The sequence below is a fragment of the Notolabrus celidotus genome, chromosome 14, assembly GCF_009762535.1.
Source record: "Notolabrus celidotus isolate fNotCel1 chromosome 14, fNotCel1.pri, whole genome shotgun sequence".
In the NCBI taxonomy this organism is placed as follows: domain Eukaryota; kingdom Metazoa; phylum Chordata; class Actinopteri; order Labriformes; family Labridae; genus Notolabrus; species Notolabrus celidotus.
The window spans coordinates 9,143,088-9,165,223 of NC_048285.1; the positions used below are offsets into that span (position 1 = coordinate 9,143,088).

A 22,136-nucleotide genomic window follows, 5' to 3' on the forward strand; every position below is an offset into this window, starting at 1 on the left:
TAACTTAATGCTAATGCAACATTTAAAAAAAACCAACATGTTTGCTGATAGGTTAGGAATTGGTTCTAATGTACTACACTTTTCTGGCTAGATGTCAGCTAGCTAATACCATATTGTTGTCATAGTGTGTGTTGAATGTCATGTCAGGTCATATAAGCTGTACATGTCTCTCTGGCAAAAATAGACAGTTATCGACTTTGTATCACTAATATATGTGTCTACCATAGAAAACTCACAAGACATGAAATATAAACTGCTACACTTTCATTCAATCTCACCCTTTTCCCTTTGGTCTCTAATTTACCTGCATGAAGAAAAAAAAATGTTGTCCTATGACTCATAACTTGATGAACAACAAAGTAGCAACATTTGTTTTAATATAATTTGAGATTACAAATAATAAGGAATGCAATTGAAATGGGATTGTAGATGAAGATTTATAGCCCTATTGTATATCATTTAGCTTGATTAGGTTTGAAGATGTCTTTTCTGCAGATGAATAGCATCTTGTCTCATCTACATACAGCATGTTGGAGACTATGACTGCATAGGAAGACAAAATCATGATATATTGATCACTTCTGCAAATGTCAAAAAGCTGTTCAGCCTATTTAATCACATCACATGTAAACGTTAGCAGAATGATTCCAGGTTGATTTAAACAATGCATGTAACTGCAGCCATTGAGAGTTAACGGTGTCAGCTTGATTTCTTTCTCACCCTCAAAATGTTAAAACGTATCTGAAATACTCGAGCATCAATTTCTTTCAACCTCAGTGAGTGTTAATGGGTTAGTAGGCTTCTAACCTTAGAATGTTTTATTTTTTTTGCACTTGATGGTGCCAGAAAGTGAAGTTACATCATATTCTATAGACTGAGGTTACCAGCTAAATCCACAGCCAGTTGCTCAAGCAGCATAGCTACATTTATGTGTGCTATGCAGGCAGGAGGTGATAATATAGCATTTGTATATGACACCATATAAGTTTAATGCTGTACCTTGGCAGTAAATATCCAACAGATTCAGTTTCATCTACAGCTTAATGGTGGGCATGGGTCACCAAGGTAAGCTTTTAGCACTGGAGCTGACAGGCGGGATGAGCTTAATGGACTGGAGTTCCTTCTTAAGCAAAGTGCACAGGCGGAGAAGCTGGGCTGGGCCCTGCCTGATTGGCCATGACCCGAGGAATAACACAGTGTCAAGGAGGCTGCTATGTCTTGCTCATGACTCAACAGAGAGCAAGAGCTAGAATGGTTTTCACTCCTGATTACCATGCTGAAGTCCCAGCACCAACACCAGCACCCACCCTCTCAGTTCTGTGAGAAGCTTGTACTTAATGAGGCATGCAAGGTAATTAGCAGCGACAGAAGCCTCAACGTACACGTACCGTCTTCATCTTCTTTTTACTCTTATCGCCTTCTCATCACCAACTCTTTCATTTCCCCTCGTCTTTCATCCTGTCTCCCGTTACTTGTCTGCCCTTCTTCATGCCAAACAAACACAGCCTTATATTTGTCGAGAGGCCAAGTACAATCAGAGGCACCGGAGCAGTAAACACACGTGACGGTAGATAAAGAGGAAGACAGACAGAAGGAGAGTCATCCCATGAAACAGGCACGCGATTGATGGACAGGTCCTGCACCTACTACAGATGATTAACTGCAGAACACAGCCATTTTTTCCAGATCCCATAAGGGACTCAGTCAAGGTGAACGCTAAGACATGATGAAACTTGAGGCAATCAGACCCCCAGCAGGTGAAAATGTGAACGCTGTCTTCCATCTGATCAATGCTAACACCCATATTTTGTCATTTAGTGCAATACAAAGCCCGTCTTTCACTACTACGAGAGGGTGTGACCTGCTCTAAAACAAAAGGAGTGTTGGGAGACACTGAAAACTGCAGAACACAACTTCTCACCTTGAGGCAATAAGCATACAGACCTTCTCCACTCTCCTTCTGTGGGTAAAGTTCACCTCCCAACACTTGCCACTCATCCTGATAGGCTGTCTAAGTTGAAATGGCATGTAGCCTGAGGCTTAGGTAACGGGTAAATAAAAAGCCACCACAAATATAGAGGTGGGAAATACACAACAGAAAAACAAATGCCATGTTTACCTGCTTTCACTTTTATTGAGTTTGACTGTAATACATTTAGCTACACATTTCTTTCATTGCTCTTTGCTTTCTGTCTTCAAAACAATATGTTTTTCAGAAACTTAAAAAGGCAGGCCTTCAGAATAAAGACAACCTCCACCAAAATAACACATACGGGTGTTATTTTTTTATTTTTCCCTGACAGCATCAATTTATTTTGTACTTTTTGAAACTTAACCATACCTTGTTTTTTCTGTATTCAGGGTACAGTGGGTTTTTATTAAAAAACATCTGAAGGCAGTTGGAATTGGCAGGGCTGAATGTGGATAAAAACAAGCTCATATGCATATGGATGCTCTCTATCCTGTGCTCAGATCCTATAGCAAGAGATGAGGTCTAAACCAAAGAGCAGGTTAGTCACGCGGATGGATGGGCAGAGGTTGAGGAAGGCAGGGGATCGACTTAAAGGTGTGAGGGTGATGAAAGGTGCTGGAAGTCAAAACTGGCTTAAAGGAGTGATCTAAAGTAAGCTGCTGGACTGGCCTTGTCCAGTGCTCATTCCTGCTTCCAACTAACAATCCCGCTATCGATTCTTTGTTTCCTAATGAGTTCTTTTGGGCCATGTGGGATTTCTGTCTGGCGATCTTCCACTCGCTGTCTTTTCTTGATGAGAGTGTGGTGCTCTTTTTGCCCCCCACTTTCTCATGTTTTTCTTTTAAATCCCTCACTTATTCACACATTGCTCATTAGCTGAAATATATCAATGTATCTGTTTCAGGGTTTGTTTTCAAGGGGAGAAAGAAAACATTTGCATAAAAATGTCTGTAACTTGCTAGCCTGCTTCTACGGTCCTACCAGTGGCAGCTGAAAAAAAAACTGGTCTCACTATTCATAAAGAAATGTACAATAACCACATATTATGTTACAAGGACGCCATCGCCAGCACCAAAACCCACTACTACTCCAGTTTAATCACTGCAAATAATGGAAACTCCAAGTCACTAATCTCTCTGCTTAACAATATCACCCAACCCAAGGACTCTCTACCCGCTCACTTGTACACAACCTCCTTCTGCAACTCCATTATGTCCTTCTTCAACTCACAAATCAAGAATCTCCACCAGCACCTTGGCCCTCACCCCACCTCAGCATCTCAGCCAACTTTCACCCATCGACACACTCATTCTCCTCCTTCCAGCTCCCCACTCTCTCTGAAATCACAGAACTCATCCAGAAATCCAAGCCATCCACCTGTCAACTGGACCCCCTCCCCACACAACTTGTTAAAGCCTCCCTCCCCTCCCTGGTCCCCCTCATCTCTGCCATCATCCACTCCTCTCTCACCACTGGAACTGTCCCTACATCCTTCAAAACTGCTGCCATTACCCCAATCCTGAAAAAAACTGGCTCCGACCCCTCCAACTTATAAATAAAATGTATTATTATCATTATTATTATTATTATTATTATTAAAATCATGTTTCATACAAACTGTAACAATATATGTAAAACCAGTGTACTAAATCAAATAAAATGAAATGCATGAATTGTATATGCTAAGCTAAATTAATACAAATTTCCGTGTGGACCCTTGTTCATGTTTTTAGCGTTATACCTGAGAATTGCTTAAAATCTGTCAAACCTGTCTGAATCGGTGCTGTGTGCGACCTAGGAGAAGAACATTAGCATCACTGCATGCCATTAGCCAAGCCTTCTTAGTAAAACTGCTCATTGAAAACAACAATGTCCTCATCTGACATTGGAACACTGTTCAATTATGATATCTGGCTACACAGGTCCAATCGTTTTTACTCTCAGCTTCTCATGCAAAGATCTCCCCTCAATCGGTTTATTTCCAGCAACTTCACTGAGTTTTCTTTCTGCATTATTTTATTATCTCCGCAAATTCAACAACTCACGCTAGCGAGATAAAGAAGGATTCATCGCAATGCTGCATGTCATCAAAATGACATTGCCTTTTGCTACCACCTGCTGGCTGGCGGTGCAAAATGCGTTTTAGCTCATATATCTTGTATTACAGAGGAAATAATGCACATCTGCAACTTGAATCAATGGAAATACATGACAGATCAGTAACTTAAGACATGCAGATTAAGACACGCTGTTAATTTTCTATTTTTGTATTTTACTATATTAAAACATAATGCTTAGTGAACAGATTCACAGAAATACTCTTTAAAAATCCAGTCACACTATATATTTACACTTTGTTGCTGCTGGAAACATTTATTTCACATTGTGATAACAATATACAGTGTCATGTAATCACAGTGTTAATTTTCAGAACATTTTTGGTGCACGCTCTTATGTACTTTCTGTGTGTGAACCATCATTTGTATTCAAGTTAAGAAACCATTAGGCACTTATATTTGGAGCGCAATAGATTAAGACACTCTGGACACCAATTGTCAACAAATCTAGTATAAAAAGGAAAACTAACAGTACACTGGTACTGATTGCTTTTATAGCTTATCATTCTGTACCACACAGCTTCACTTCTACAAAAAGCTTCAAATAACTTTGACCTGTTATTAAAGATTTATATCTTGAAGCAACCAATAAGACCACACTAAGCTACAAAGCCATATATATTCATAATGATCTGTTCTTTATGAGTCTTGATTTGGGTACACACTGCAATGTTCCTTATTATTATAGGCTCATTAACTATAAATAATTAACAACTTCTCCTCTAGCACTGTACAATTCCCTGGACACTTCCTTGATTGAGGGTATTCTCCCCACTTAAAGGCATATCAAATTACAAAGGATCCTGCAAATGCAAAACAAACCCACCATGGGGTCAGTTCATTCCCCACACCAGAGATAAAGGACTGATTTCTCCTGCACAATTCACCCATGCATTGGTGGTTTTGGTTTGTTGCTTGGCTTGCCTGGCTTCTCCTGGCAACAAGGTGAATCTCTTGGATTACCTGCAGCCTTCATCTATCTGTCTGTGTGTCTGTCTCGCTTCATGACAGTTGCCTAGGGTTACAGCAGCGCTCCAAGAACCAATTTTTTTTATGCCTTGCACGCAGAGTAGGTCAGGAAACCCCTGTTGTGCAGCTGTGTCTGACAGGTATGATTCATCTATACATCTATGCACGCCTATAAGTGTTGGAGTTTAACTCTGGTTTATTTTTATCTCACTGTCTTTAAGCAACATTTCTCCTCCTCTTCACCTCCCCAAACTGCTTTCTTCCTGTGTACCATTCTAGTGCAGCACAGACGATCTCTGCTCCCTTGACTCACCGTCTCTGAAACACAGCACCATGTGACATCTTATGACATCTCCTCTGCCTCTGGTTTGTGTCAGCATTGCTACGAGGACACGAGTCAATGAACACGCCCTGACCACTGAACTGTAAAGTCTTTGGGAACTCCTGTAGGGGCCCGGTGCTGGAGGGGCATGAGCCAGAGCACAGGGATGAGCCATCAACCACATCAGCTGGATATACCTGGTATTTTGACAGCTTAAAGCGATCACCATCACCTTCATGCAACCCAAACAAGGACAGGAGAGACACTTTCTGCTAGCCCTTCGAAGATGCAGTTTGATTCAATTTTCTATTGATGATCATAATTGTGCTAGTCAGAAGCTGTATCAAATAAAAATCACACAAACACATCCTGATTCAAGCTTTGAAAAATACATGAAGGACTGTGACTATAGTAACAGTAAAATAGGTCTTTTCCTATCAGCCCATATTATAAAAATGTTATATTTGCAGTGAGATTGTCTGTTCTTAAGTAGGGCTGACCTACACTGCCAGTCAAAATTTTTTGAAACATGTTCTCATTCAATGTGTTTTATTTATTCTAATAATTTTCAACATTGTAGATTAATACTGAAGACATCAAAACTATAAAATAATATGGTTTTACCAAAATCTGGATTACAACAGTAGTCAAATAGGGCTATCCATTGTGTACTAACCCTACCTCTGAACAACACAACTGATGGTCTCAAACACATTAAGAAGGCAAGTCATTCTACAAATGAACTCTTGACAAGGCTCATGTTAATTGGACACCAGTCCAGGAGACCACTTCATGAAGGAGATTGAGAGAATACCAAGAGTGTGCAAAGCTGTCATGAAGAAAATAGGGGGCTACTTTACAGAATCTAAGATATAAAAAAATATTCTGCTTTGTTTAACACCTTTTTGTTAATTAAATAATTCCACACATGTTCTTTCATAGTTTGATGTATTTGTTATTAATCTACAGTGTTTCAGATAATTTAAATAAATATAAACCCTTGAATGAGAAAGTGTTTCCAAACTTTTGACTGATAGTGTACATCTAAGTTAATATAATTTTCAGTTTGATGGTTTGTTTCTCTGCTGGTTATCATACTAATTTCATTAGTTAAAACATATTCATATGATCAGTCTGTCAATAATTTACATCTTATGTATTAAAGGTTTTTTCTATGTGGCACGGCTGGTAAAAAAAAAAAGGGAAAAAAGAGAAGCCTTACATTTTGTTTTGGTTCAGGGCTGTTAAAAACTTTGAGAGCTTGACAAATTGCAAAAACATTTGAGTCCAATCTGACATTGGCTGTCTTTTTCTCCAGGGGAGGTATCTTAACGATCTGAGAACTGGACCTTGCAGATTGTCTCTGGATGTTTTCCCCGCTCTCTGCTGATGGAGCTAAGTGAAGACAACAAGCTGCTCTTCTCTATCGCTACCACCCACCACTATCTGACATGCTGCATGATAATGATGCATGTGTGTGACTCCCGTATCAGAACAGAGGTCTTGCTGAAGCCATTCATGCATGTCTGTGTGTTGTTTGTATGTGAGACACGATGAGGTGGGAATTAACGTGCAGATTCATATATGTTCAGATTAATCAGGTTAATTGTTTGAGTAACCTATTTTCTTTATTGATGTGAAGATGAGAATGGAAAGACTTGTTGCAAGCCCTGCTCAGAAAGAGTCTTTATGCCGAAGATTATGTCTCTATTAAAGTTCCAGTGCAACCAAAGAAAACAATCATTCCTGTATGTTTTAATTCAAAAAGAGTATACCTCAAACACAGACCTCATTATTGTAAGTCAACGGGCATACTGTGTCTCTGATAATCTATCAATTCATTTTGTTACTCCACACCTTTAAAGACACAATTTGTAGTGTTCCAGTGAGGCCCATTTGCACAGCAATGATAAATGGATATCAACTTGACTCCATCACCCTGGAAGTCTGTAATGAACCTTACTTTAAGCTCCTTTGATCTTGGCAGCCGACAAAAACATGAAAACCCACTCTGTGGCTATTTATGAAAAGATGCATGGCAGACACCCACACAAACAGGGACACAAGCACACACGCTTTCTCAAATGTCACAGGGGCAATGAGCTACTTATTAGAGAATATGCTCCAGAGAGAGGCCCTGCTTTAATTAATTTTGTGCCTGCCAGTGACGACGACAGGAGAGGGTCAATTAGGTCTCCTTGGAGACATTTTCAATCCAGTTGGCGGTGGCTTTCGTGAGTTTACTGCTCGAAAACTTCAGTATGTCTAATGATTCATTTTAATGTGTCTGGAAAGAGAAACACTTACTGTGGAAATAGTTACTATCAACTGAATTTTACTGGTTATAATAAAACAACAGTCTCGGGAATCCCACTATGACAATAGCCCTGGCATCGAATCCTTTCTAGTAACATGAGTCTGATTAGACTGTGCCTCTAGCTGGAAAGCTTTGGCATGGACCATGAGCATTAGACCCTCAGCTGAACTACCACTAGGGCCTCATGTCTGACTAACAAGTCTCTGTAGCCCTTATTAGGCTTGTATTAGCTCGAAACATTGTGCCATGCTCCATCCTCATTGTCTGCTGTGTAGGGTGACAAACTGTTTCGAGACACTTCCATCCCACAGTACAAACACACACAATTAGAACTGACAGTTCCCCTACAATCCCCCACATTGTCCAAACTGTACACAACAGATGGATGTATGCAGTTTTTTTTTGGTGGCAGAAACATGGGAGATTAAACAGCTGACCAAAGAGAGTTTTTTCTCTTGCTCATTATTGTGTTGTGGATTGAACACAGTCCAGGGATTTGTGGCTTGCCACCACAGACACGTTGTGAATAACCATGACAACCAGGTGGAGTTTCTCTGGAGGGATCATCAGGGCCAGTCTGGTTGATAAGCAGATTATAAAATGCTTTTTTGATACGGAGGAGTAAAAGGAAGGAGCGGTGGGTTACATTTATTACATTTATTCAATGTAATCTAGAAACTAACCAAGAACTTTGACGTGAATCTGTCAGGACGTGAATGAGAGAGGGAACGGAATAAAGTTTAGAGATAAAACTTCAAACAGTGTCCTAATACACAATGACAGAACAGCCATGCTCATCTTCAGTTTATTATTCTGTATATCCTCGAGGCAGCAAAATATAGTTTGGCTCATTAATCAACGTCAATACATCCTTGGAAGTAAACTTGAGGTCGGTGTAAAGGAGCAAAGCAAGACAAATTAGGCATGAAACCTATAATGAGACAAAAACTTATGAACAGCAGCAGAACTTTATGATATATTATCTGAGAGTGTGACTAAATCATGAGTACAATATACATTTTATACCTTTCATATATCCAACGTCAACACCTGCTGGCTGTTAGAAACATACAGTATGTAATGTATGCATGTTGTGCCTTGGGTTTTGCAGACAAAGGCTGAGACAGATCATATTCAGGCATCGAGAGTGGGTATTGCATTGATGGAAGTACAAAGACTGTTGTTTTCTTCCTTTGTTAGTAGTCTGCAGCACCTTTGCTTACCGAGGTCTTTTCAGACCATGATATATATATAATTTCAGTCTGAAATACTTTGCTATTAAAATGTTCTATACAGCTATATTGGCTTTACTTTGCTATAAAATGGCTCAATGTAAAAGAGCAGGACTTTTTCAGTAACACTGAAGCGAGGCCGGAGATTGCATCGTAAAAGTATTGGATCAATAGGGTTAGGAAGCTCAAATACATTACAAGATTAGATCTAATGCATTTTTATCACAACTGAATATAACATAACTTCACATGTCAGTGAGAAAGCACCCTGGCCTTGCCTTTATGCATACAATAATGGAGCTTTTGATACAGGTAGGTTTCTACATCTCCACAGTGTTCTGCCATTGGTCATAAAAAATCAGAGTCTGCCCCCTCTCAGTTTGGTTAAGTTCAAGGTTCCACGGATTCACTTTATCCTGGATTAAACTCTCCATCACAGAAACTGTCAAAATGCCCTGGAACAAAGTGAACTGCCGTTATGGGGATTGAAGAGATTTTATTGGTCATGACTGATGCCACCCTCTTCCCACACCCACTGATAATGTTTCATACTAATCCAACCCTCAGTGACAGAAAGTTATGACTGGCCCCGGCGCAATGAATTTTATGGGCCCACCCCTGGGGACGTTGGACGAGAAAGAAAACTGAATAATTCAGGTGGCACAGAGCTTGGCCCTGGGACATGCAAAAGATTATCGATATTTACTTTTCCAAGGGCCTGAGTAAGCTGTTGTCAGGAGGTAAAGGATTTCTGGCAGGGATTGTGACCCACACTGAAGCAGGGGCACATAAACATTAACCAACAAAATATGTCAAACTTGACTGACTAATTTAGTGTCAATTACCATCAGAGAGATGGTCCCAACTGTATACGAGGTCTCAGAACTGCTAAACTGTGAGTTTATAATCACACTGTAAGCTGTTTTATCAGGAGCTCAGGCCACAAAAAGCATGACAAAGAGAAACACATCCAAGGACTTCAAAGATGTGGGCATTGTAGCACTGGAAGGGTAACCCCAAATCTTTTTAATACCTAATGTCTTTGCACTGTATCTGAACCTTGAGTTAGCATCAAGATACAGTTTTACTTTATATATAAGACGGCTATGTTACCTTATTATTAGTACTTTCTTTCCTAGGAACACTAGGGTTGTCCAATGATATTGGGGGCGCAAATATAATTCAGTATAAAACATATTGATATTGAAAAGCTATGCCACCACCAACCACTCAACAACTTTTAGATCTTAACTGATTTTAAAACCGTGGGAGACCACACAGATAAGGACCTTTCCATCTGATTTTTATGACAATCATCGGAACACACACACATTAGTTGATTCCATGAGAGAGGGTTCAATAAGATATTTGCAGTAATTTCAAAGAGGTGATTCCACGGGAAAAATGTCTCAAATAAATTTGCATTATTGAACGTTACTTCAAAAGACAACAAACATGGAGGACGATTGATGTCATCAGCTGGATGTCCTGATGTTGGTTCTGTTTCACAGTGAAAAACGAAAAACGTCCTGTCCTGTCTCCTGTCACTGGTTCTTGAGGGTATTCTGTCAGAGGCAGTCTGACCTGGAGTCATAAATATCAAACATGTTTGATATTTACAATCACAGGGGTGCTCTAGCTCCAGTTGGGAGCAGTACAATAATCGCATTGGGGGAGGTAATCTTAAACAGTCTAGTGTGTGGCCAGCCTAACTTTTAACAAAGGGACATAATATTGCATTTATTTGAATACACTATGACAATACTCAAGTATCCTATTTTTTCAATAGCTATCTAAGTATATCATCAGCCTGACCTCTCTTCTGCATTTCTAGGCTGAGATTCAAATTCGAGCAACCTTGACAGGTCTTCAACAACAAGCGTCTTTGCAAATAGAGTTGAGTCAAGTCAGGTTCTCTCACAAATTGCCTCCAATATTCAACTCACTCTAAAAGCTGAAAGGGAGGGATTTGTCTTAAAACAGACGTTGCACTTTGCAGAAAAAAGTGCACTGTACACAGAAACACAAAAGTAAAACGAAGAAATACAATACAATATTCTTCCTCCACAGAGAAGCTGTGGAAACAAAGGCAAATCAAATAAACCGAAAATATGAATCATCTATGCATCATTGGAAAAAGGAGAATAATACAAGATGCAATGCCTTAGCGATAGATTAAAAAAACTCAGGAAATAGAACCAATATAAGAAAAAGCCTGGAATGAAAGTGAAATGGTTTCAAACAAAACAAAAATACAGTCAGGACTGTGGAAACAAGGACTCTCTCTGAGGCTACAAAGATGATCCACCGTCTGAACCGCTGTTTTTCTGCCACAGTCAAAGCAGAACTGTAGTTGAACCCTGAGTGTCTGAGGCCAAAAATCACTACATTGTGTGTATCTTACTGTGCTGTAAAAACCTCTTCCTCATACCAGGGATAGAATAAGGAGAAAGGTTATAAGCCAGGGTTAGTTATGCCACAGTCGATACATATTGCACCCAACCATCATCATCAACCTTCTCCCTGATCTGTTGTTACTGTTCAGCAACATCCCACAGTTTATACCATCACTGCAGCTGTAAGAGTGAACTTTGACAGTAACGTCTGGCTTTAAAGTTGGCTTATAATGCAACTTGGTAAAGTTGCAACTCTGGTAAATGATTCTCTGTAGGTTCATCATTACAAGTACTCATGCTAAAGTTGCAGTTTTTATTAACAAGCATTGCAAATCCGAACATATCAGAATACTACATATCCACAAAAACACTGCATAGCTCACAACCTTTAGTAAGCTCAAGCTTTGATCCATGGTTGAGCAGAGTGAGAGAGAGAACTACCTTCACAGCAGCGTAAATGAGCTGTGCTGGTATAGTGTTAAAGTAGTATTGCCCTTAGAGGTCTGACAGAACAGTTATATATTACTCTCAAGGAACAATTCCCTCTTTTTTAAAGTGGTATTCCTGCTATGTTGAGTGGGAACTGGCAGAGCAGAGCAGAGAGTAATGGGAGCTTAAATCAGCAGTGTTGATTTGATAAATAATCTTTGCAGTGCTGGTGATGCTCTGCTTAGCAACACTGACCCCCCATTGTGATGGCATATGTTAATAAAAAGCGCGGCAGGACGTCCTCTGCATCCTTAATCTGCTGGTGTCAAAATGATTTTGTGTGTGTTTAGTGTGTCTCAGATTCCCTGTTTTTCTACTGCTGCATTGACAATTATTTCAGCGATGTGATGTGAGTACCAATGATCATGCATATGTGCACTAGTCCTGTCTATGCATGTGCCAAATGTGTTCATGCATGTGGAAGTGACAAGCCCAGCACCTAATCTACATATCAATTTTCCTCATTTGAATGAACCACTTATTGGGTGATGGTGGTGATAATTACCTGTTGTGCAGAGAGTAGGGCACGGGCTCCCACTGGGCCTCTCTTTGTCAGCGTGGGTCACTGAATCTGTACACAGTACAGTGGGGTATCTTTCACAGGGGACTGGTGAGACATGACAGCACAGCATGAGTCCCGGCTTTCCTTAAATTGTCAACACCCGACAATCCCTGGCTGCGCACACAGGGCCATCATGTAGGAAATGACACGAGGAAAATGTGTCCTAACATCTGGGATATTCTCGGCAGCGACATGACAATTTGCTCACAATGGTAAAATGTCTTCCCGAGTACAATCTGTTGTGTCAAAGAGGTTTAAGAATTGCAGAAAAGGTCAAGAGATAATGTCGCAAAAAGACGGCTTTCAAGGGGTATTAAGGTGCTGAGGGAAAATATCATTTTTACATTTGACAAAACACACTTGATGGAAACTATTAGATGACACCATAGAGATTAAAGTTGACAGTTTGTGTTATCAGGTGTCAAAGTGATCAAACAAACAAAGAGGAAGGAACAATGAAAAGGATTCACAAAAAAAAAGGATGCATCCGAAAACTTTCTCCTGACAATGTCCTCAAGCTCAGATAATAATGAAGATAAATATCACTGACCATGATAAAAGGTGATAATGCAAATTAATTTCTAATAGAGTTCATGTCTGAAATTAAATCAGATGCATTGGGCAATTTCCTGGTTTCCTCAATTCCCATAAAGGAGCTCACTCTGTGTTTGTGCGATCACAGGTGAGTCATCCTGTCCAACCAGCAGCTCTACGTTGGACCGCCTGCAGCACCTCTGCCATCATTCCGCATGGATAAATCCTGCAGATGCCACTGAACATTAAAAATGATCTCACTCATGCTCTACAGCTGCATGTTCCCTGTCACTGCTGAACCTATGTACTGCAGTCCAGGATGCACTGCTGTGAAGGGCCCACAAATGGGAATGAACAGGTGCCACTTTAATTATGGGTCCTCTTGTTGGAGCGCGGCAGAGTCGGCCGGGAGACAGTAGCCTTTTTAATTAACCTTGGAGTGCTGCTGTTGAAACACAGTGACAGTGCTGCGATGGGCACCTGCAAATACAGGTGGACAATATCTGCCAGTCTACATGGCACCCTGGCTTTTAATTACAAGCACCAAAGAAGTGTGTTCAATTTTCTTCACCCTCACATACGTTTCAGTTTCCACCCTCTCCAGTTTGTCTGCGAGAGATAACATCAGTTCACATGTTTCAGTCCATTCGCTAACACCACAGCCATCAGGCCATAGCTGCGAGTGGCAGATTGCTCCTCTTATGTCATTTTCACTTGAAATGAGGTCAGTCCACCCTCAGAAAATATTTTCTGTTATCTTAACAGAGATGTCTGACAGCCCTAAAATGAGCTGGCATTGGAACTTTCAATTTTGAGAGTCCTCTTCTGGTTCAGAAGAAGGCAAATAAATCAGTTTGTAGATATCTCCATACTGGAATGATGCCAAGAGGAGAGAAGAGATGCATATTCCAGTATGTTTATATTGGCAATATATTTAAACCCCTCTTCTCATTTTCCTCAGAGTTTCCGAACAGCATTGGTGATTTTTCACACCACATATTTGATTGACATTTGTATCCAATTATACTGATAATTATCTGGCACACTACAGCTGTTTCTTCTCACTAGTTCCAGCTCCTTTTGACCAGATAAAACAAGCTTCGGGAAACAAAGCTTAGTCTTCTATTTGATCCAAACCAATTTCACAAAACCAAAATGTATTTGTGAAATTGGTTTGCTAAATCCTCAGGTTATCCTGTGATGATTCACAACTAAATGTACCTGTAAATATAACTGTATGTCCTGTTTTCTGTTTGGAACCAGAATTAAATGAGCACTGTTTTGCAAAAGAAAATATCTTCCACTTTTCTATTTCCTAAAATATAAAGATACATAAGTCTAATCTAACGTGTCTATGCTGCATGGCTTGTCTGAAGAATGCCATGGTTTCTATGAGTTACCTTTGTTTGGAAACACTTATAGCTTCCATACACTGGAAGACTCACATAAAACTTGTAAAATACTTTTCAAAGATCAACATCAGACACCCTTTCATATCTAAAGACAATGTGTGAGCAGCTCACAGAGCTTTTAGTCACTGACAACACATTTTGCATTGACTGGGGTTTTTACAGGTTCAAGAACTGTAAGACTACGACTGTATTTGTAAATTCATGTGGAACAGTGGTTCGCAAGGTAGCTAGCCAGCTATAGCACTTAGGGATGGCTACCGAATTCTGTACTTTCATAGGTACCAAACGAATTCCGTCGGTACTACTGAGTACCGATACACGTAGAATTAAACGGTACCATGTTTCGGTACCTAAACGCATCCTTGTGACTGTGAAGGAGTGGAAGAGTAGGCAAATTTCTATACTTTCGCCCTGTAATAAAGTTAGAGGCTGATCGGGTGGACGTTTCTGCTCTCTGCCCTCTACATCTGCGCGGGAGTGCGTCAAACGGAGCCTGCAGCTGATGGGCGCAAGCACTCACCGCGAGGCAGAGCTGCAGGAGTATTTAGTTGAGACGGACTCTCTCGCTCCGACTACCTGCCCTGTTTATAACCATTCCTGTGTGCGTGAATGCAAGTCAGTTGTGTGTCCTGTTATTATAAAGAGATGGATAACTGACTTTTTCCCGTCCGCAGGCATTCACGTGTGTTCATTGATGAACTCCCGAAAGAGCAATTAGATGCCACGAGCACGTGTCAGCTAATATATCTAATCACCTATATAATTCTGTTTCTGTTCATTTCATATTGAAGAAATTTATATATACAAACAGTTGGATGTTGTTTTGATATATTTGTTAAAGTTTGTTAAACAATTTAACATTTATTACCACATAAACACACACAAAAGTACCGAAAATTGGTACCGTTGAGTGCCGGTACCGATTCCCAGGTACCAGGTATCGGTACCGTATCGGTTCAAATGTGAAAGGTACACATCCCTAATAGCACTGGGAACTTCAAGTGTTGCATCAATTTCTATGCACTGTTTTTCCTTCCCCACTCTATCGTGGTACAAATGGGAGAAAATGTCAAAGAGGCATTTATGCTCTCTCCACAACTCCATTTCCGCAGTCTAAGATAACTACATGTTCTTTCTCCTACCTACCATGTTTGTTTTGCTAGTTTTCAGCTTCCTGTTTGGTTCTGAGAGTGCACATATTGGTTGTTGCAGTGTTTACATCATTGAACAAAAGTTGTACAAAAAATATGTATGTAGTACAAACAACCATGTGAAGCTCCATTGTAAGAGATCAATTCTGGTGCACTTAAAATCTGATTTATCCATTAGTAACTGTCATCTAACTCTGAGTTTTAAGACTTTACAGTAGTAGGACCTGTGTGTTTCTTCCTGCTCCCAGCCTGGCTGTCAAGAATCAAGAGAAAGCTTTTCATCAGTGGCTGAAGCTTCAAGCTCTCACACAGTCTTATGACCAACATAGCATCATATTACTGATAACTGCTTCCAAAGATGCCAAAGGGAACTGTCTGTTTTACAGGACATGATGAATTATACTACTTTGTCGTTAACAAACCAAGGGAGTTGCAATAAAGCAAGCTCATCCCAAATGCAAAATGGGGATGAGACCCAGCGGGATCGTTTGACGTGTCAGGCTTTATTTCAACTTAATCAACTGTGATGATGAACACACTGGTCAGCTGCAAGGTTGTCTTTAGAATTCAAGACATCACTGGATATTTGACCATGGATTTACCTCTCATTGATTCATTTCCTTCTTTACAATGAAGGATACATTAAAGCTCAGAGATTATTTGGGAGATAATTACATATCTATGGGGAGAGACAGTCTGATAGATTGATCAAAGAGCTTTCATCTGACATTTATCATTCTGTTCTTAATCTTCACATAGTCAATCTTCTTTCATAAATCATCTGCTCCTTTATTCTGATCTCACTTTCTTTTTTTCCAATACATGTATAATACAATTGCAACTATTCAGCTCCTAGCTTAACCAAGTCCTCAAAGTATTCTTTTAATGTTAAAAAGATGTGGGTTTATTATTTGAACAAAGGAGAATACAAATAGTCTTGATACCAAAGTGGAGTTAAAGACGCCGTAAGGAGTTTTCATAATGTGTTGATTCTTATGACTCCTTTAAACGACATCTGTAGGGTTAGATCTTTCTAATACTACTTTTCTTTGCTTATTCCTAGAACACCATCGCCAGCTGATTTTCCCCCGAGCAAACACATTTACCTGATTTTCGTTATGTTGCGTTTGTCTGAGTGTCATGGATCCCTGGGTAGCTTCAGCCTCGTCTTTGATGTCTTTGAGTGTAGAGTAGGACAGAAAACAAGACAATCTAACCAAATGACCTGAGGGAAGATGGAGAGTTTTACAGATATAGAACTGTGAAAATAAAATGTGCACAAAACTACAGAAAATAATCCGCTGTAAAATCTTTGTAAGAACAATTATTTTTCACATAACTTATGAGAATCAAGGAACAGAGGCTGCTGGATGAGAAACTAACTGTTCTCTCAAGCTCCTTGAGTCTCATCTGACTTCTTTCTCCGATGAATTTCTATTTACTGTGAAGGACTGAGCTGCAGACTTCTAGGTTAGATACAGCCAGGCTCCATTTTCTGCCTCCTTTTCAAGCTCTCCAGTAGCTCTTAATTCATTCCAGACTCGAAAAGAACCTCTCCTCTGGCAGTATTGAGTTTTAGGCCTTTAGGCTCGACAGGTATCGCTCTCAGACAGCTCGCCTTCGCCTCACACCCACCGCACTCCGGTTTGAATTAGTGGATGCTCTTCAGATCTGATACTGTCCCCTCAACTGCAGATATTGGATTTTCTCCCTCAAATTCCACATCTTACATCTGAAATATAGCTGTGGATTGCCTCAGGGTAGCATGTGTGTGTACATGTGTTTGTTTGCGTAATGGAATGCTCGCCATGATATTGCTCACCATGTCAATGTGCAAATAAAGTCAGGATCTTGGCCCACGCAGAAATCCAATCAATAATGCTGCACTTGATCAGGATCCAATTTGCCCGCTGTACTTACCTAACAATAAATACAACAGCTTTTGAGTTTACTGGCTCCAGCTTCATTTTTATTCTTTTGTGTGTGTGTGTGTGTGTGTGTGTGTGTGTGTGTGTGTGTGTGTGTGTGTGTGTGTGTGTGTGTGTGTGTGTGTGTGTGTGTGTGGGTTAGATAAGGAATTCAGCCTTGCTTCTAGTGACATAACTCTGGCATTCTTTCTTGCAGGTCTATAGAACTACTTGTCAACAAGGCTACAAAACAAATTCAATTCTGAAAGGTCAGGGAGGTAGTAATGTTGAGATTGGCAGTGAGGCAAAAGCAACCAATGATTTGAAAGTCCATCAAAGCAACAGAAAACTTTATTCACTTCAAAGTTGAAAGATTTCCTTTCTAATCATGGCGGCGTCTGTGAGCTGAGGGAGGAGAAATATATAACGTTGTGCACAATATCAGCATACACAATGATTTTGCGCAGCTTCATCGAATGTGATGATTGGGATCAGATCAACTTCCGCAGCTCATACATCACCAGTTCAAAATCATCACTTTGTATTAATCATTTCTCTTGAAATTATATGAAGCTGTTGTTATTCAACCCTAATGCATCATCATCATTTCTTAACATTTTTAATGCTCTTGCATTGCATTTGTGAATGCTCTCTGGAACCTGCCTCAGCTAGCATCAGAGGTCTAGTTTAGAGACAAAGTCAAACTGAAAATTTAATTCTCTCCTCTCACATTGTGTAGGAGGATGTTATACTGCAGATATTCTGCATATATTTAAAACTACAAAAGAGGAAAGTGGAAGTGGAAACAGAGTCCAGGTTTTTTTGCTTGTGATGTTAACAACATCGTACCTCGGTCCCTTTACATCATATAGTATTTTGGAGAACACATTCCATGGAGAAGTGGAATCTATAGCTCGGCTCATTGTCTTTTCTTATCTTTTCGCTAAGTTTTCTTAAGATATCATTGATTACCATACAAAGTAACACTGCTGATGTCGTACTTTGGAAAACAGAACTTACCATAACATTTTGGCCGCTATTAAAAAAGAAGTGTGACCAATATAACAGTAGAAGAAGGGTATTCCATTTTGTCCCTGGATACTTGTCCAGCAGCACCACTTTGTAACACTTTTCTTCATATTTAGGTAAAAATCATACATTTAAAGAAAATAGTGGTTTCCTATTAAGTACGGCTGGTTTGATTAAAAACACTCTTCAATTTAAGACTGAAGTGACCAGGGGGAGGGTTGTGGAAGTCTTGACGGTCTGTCAATACCTCACGATTATCAACGCAATCCACTAATGGGATCAACTACTGTATGGGTAGCTGGCACAATGCCGTTTACAGATGATACTTTAAGGAGCTACACATCTGCATAAAAACTGTACATTGCTGGATGTAATTTATTGTCACGCAGGAACACTTTAACCTTTTTGCATCTGGGAGCCCCTCAAAAACTGACCACATCTTGCCGATGTGACTTCTATTACAGATTTTGCTGTAAGTTTTCTGTCTTTAATGTAAGATTTAAAGCTAGTTGCTTTTACCTGTTATTTTAACATAAGATCACAGACATGCCTATGTGATAATAAGCTTATTCTTGGAAGAATATGGTATCGTGACTCACTTTTTGAAGTGTAGCCGAACGTTTCTTTTTGGAGCTTTGCAGTTTGTGCCATTTGCTTTGAGCACAGTTCATTTAAATAACTAAAGGTCTGCTTCATGCTGTTTAACCCAGGCCTCCTGATCATCCATTGATGACATTTCAATTATTTCTCATTTAAATAAATGCCCACTCTATCCGTCATCTCCCGCCCCTTTCAGTCAAAAGAGTTGATCCTTCTTGTTCTTACTGCGCCACTTGGCTTTCAAAAGGGTTCATCACTTCATCGCACCCCAACTGTTCTCCACATGGGATTCTGGGTAATTAGAATTTTTTAACATTTAGGCTCTATTAATGTTAATCATAGGGAGCCCGTTATGAAACATCACACGGATAAGTAACTTTTGGGCAACAGTGACGCTTAGATCTAAACTAGATATGTCTTTGACATGGTGAATAAGACTGATGGGTGGTATTGAATGATGCACTTACAGCATCAAAGTCTGATTAAAAGAGAGGTAATTAATTAAGTGGCTTCTTGGGAGAAAATTGCTCCATGTGGATGAAGTAGTTCAAGGCACCTGAATCCTATTTGACTGACTCCCATTCCAGCTCTCTCTCCCATCCATAGACTGCTAATTATTATCACAGACGGAGTTGTTCTTCAATCACTTAATTCTGCACCGTGATTATGCTTGACATTTAACTCCAGAGTTAAAAAAAAATCTTCAGCAAACATGTAGATGAGTTCAGAATTTCTTCATTATGCAAATAAGGTCGCTCACACATCCTGAGGACAGTCGCAACATATTCTCATTGTATGGACTATGACGAGAAACATACTTGGGATTTTATTTGAAATATAATCGTACACATTTTCTGCAGAGATAGTCACTCCAAGTTTAACTTGAAACATTTATATAATTGTGTCGAGCTTTGTAGAGAATACTTAGATCAATATTCAGAAAATCAACCAGAGACTCTCTCTGTGTGTTGACAGAAAATGTTGTTATATGTTGTGAACACAGGGGGGCAGTATGGAACCATAATCCCTGAGTGACGTCCTCACATAAATGAGCAGAGTTTAAGCTTTCTAAACAGAATATCTGAAAGTCTTTGATATCTGATCCTAAATGTTTGATCTCTGCCAAAGTCTCCAATCTGCCATTTTCACTTGGTCCCTGATGTCTTTTTGTGCTGTTTAGACGGTCTGTATTCTCTACAAATGCAAATGTCAGCTTCAGATAAAGAGATAATTATCATAAATGAAATAAAAATACTCAGTATTAACACTCACTGGCATCTTGCATAAGGCATTTTAAGTTTCTGCTCTGTGTCTAATTACTAACTTTGTGCTCAGATAACTTCATCAAAGAGGTTGTTTTGTAATGTGAATGGTTTACATGTGACTGACCAAGAGACACTCAGAGGGAATGTTCAGCTCATTAAAGAAATGACTCATTGTTTTCTGTCCTTTCTCCATTCCCTCTTTGACTACAGGCTCGGACTCAACCCCTGGGCCCTACCCCCTCCTTCTTACTCGCTTGTGTGAATAACTCAATAACTCCCATCCGTGGCACAATTAAGGCATTATTACACCCTCCGCTGGACCTCACGCTCCAGGGTGAATTGTGGGGGCAGAAGGTTTCTTGCCAGTCCCCCATTTCCGTCCTGGCCCACTGTGAAGCGTTGGCCACTCTTATCCCTGACCCATTTTACACTCCCCATGTGCCCCTGATTCTGCATAGACACACAAACAGTCTGTCTGACACGCTCTCGGCGTGGACGCACACACTTAAGCCCCCCTCTGTTGTCTCCATCCAGCAGGCAGAAACATGGCATCGTGAGTCACGTCAGTGCCAGCAGCTGTGCAATGGGCACCATGTGGGGCGCTTGTTCGGCCAAGCAGTGGGTGGGGGTTGGGTGAGCCTTGTTAGGGGTTGAAGGGTGGTGTGTGGGCGCCTCTCTTCTGTCTCCTTCCCTTAACCCTTCTCTTGTAGCTCTGCATGAAGGAAGCCATCTGCCTACTGCCAGTCATCTAAGGCTGCAAGAGTGTCTGCGACATGTTGCACTCTGAGTCCGTCCATCACCCACCCACCTCTTCTTTACACACATGAAGCCGTGCAGAGCTCAACAGCTGACCATGTCGAGCTTAACATCACGTCAGCTGCCTTGAAGATTTATACTTCTATCATGGAGATCACTTTGTTGATATCCAAGAGAAAAGCAAGTTGTTGTTTGACTTCTTGTCTTCTGCTTTTGTCATGACAAATTATGTTTTTACTTTCATGCACATAACTACATTTCTTCAGTGTTCTTTAATGCCTCTTGAGAAAAATAAACTTTGAATAAACTTTGACTATGAGTTTCCTTGGCCTACATCTACTGCCAAATCTCCCATTGAATGTGATGTGGTTATTGCAAAGAGTGTATCAACTCTGAAACATACGAGAGCATGAGAATTTGTTAGCTCAGGAGAAGTAAGCTACTTGAAAAAAGTTTATCAATGGATTAAACCGTCGGAGTTGAGTCAATATTTGTGCAAACAGCCCTCACCCAAGCTGATCAACAGGGAACAAAAGCTCACCCCTTTATTCTTTATCATCGTAGCAACTCTCACTCTCTTGATAACATCAGAGACCAAGGTCTTGTTTTTCGTATTCTAGCTTTGGGGAAGAATTATTTTATTTAGTGGATTAACTGAAATAAAGGTCATAGCTGCCTTTCATCAAACTGCAATAAACAATGCTTCATCGTTTTTACAGGAATTCTCAAGACAAGCTTTGGTTTCAAACAGCCAAGTCTCAAGCTGCCCAAACAACTGCTCATGTTATTCTCTAAGAAGCTCTCCCTGTGTCCTGTGTCCATGTGCTATTAATATTCATACACGCTAACATTTCCTTGAATGCTTCCAACTCAAAGAGATGAGTCTGACAAATGGACTTGCAACAGAAGAGAGGCTTGCACTCCAAATGTCACGTCTGCTGCAGGCTGTTCCATTTGTTTTGAATTCACTCCAAATGAAAAGCAATTTAAGAGCTCCAACCGTTAGAGAGAGTCCTCACCACTGAAGTGCAAACCAAACCTTAATTAGGAAAATGATGATTGTTCAGTGCACACGCTCAATTTGCTTTACAATTGGCCGAGCGTCT

The 22,136-nt window shown here is 40.2% G+C and overlaps 1 protein-coding gene and 1 long non-coding RNA gene across 2 annotated transcripts in view; one reads left to right on the plus strand and one right to left on the minus strand.

The window, feature by feature from the left end:
* clmpb (CXADR like membrane protein b) overlaps positions 1 to 22,136 on the minus strand; it is a 238,535-nt gene that overhangs the window by 211,744 nt on the left and 4,655 nt on the right. The window lies entirely within an intron of this gene.
* On the plus strand, positions 5,090 to 7,078 carry LOC117825001. Its single transcript, XR_004633762.1, has 3 exons — positions 5,090 to 5,198; positions 5,338 to 5,580; positions 6,699 to 7,078. It is a non-coding gene; the product is annotated as an uncharacterized LOC117825001 (long non-coding RNA).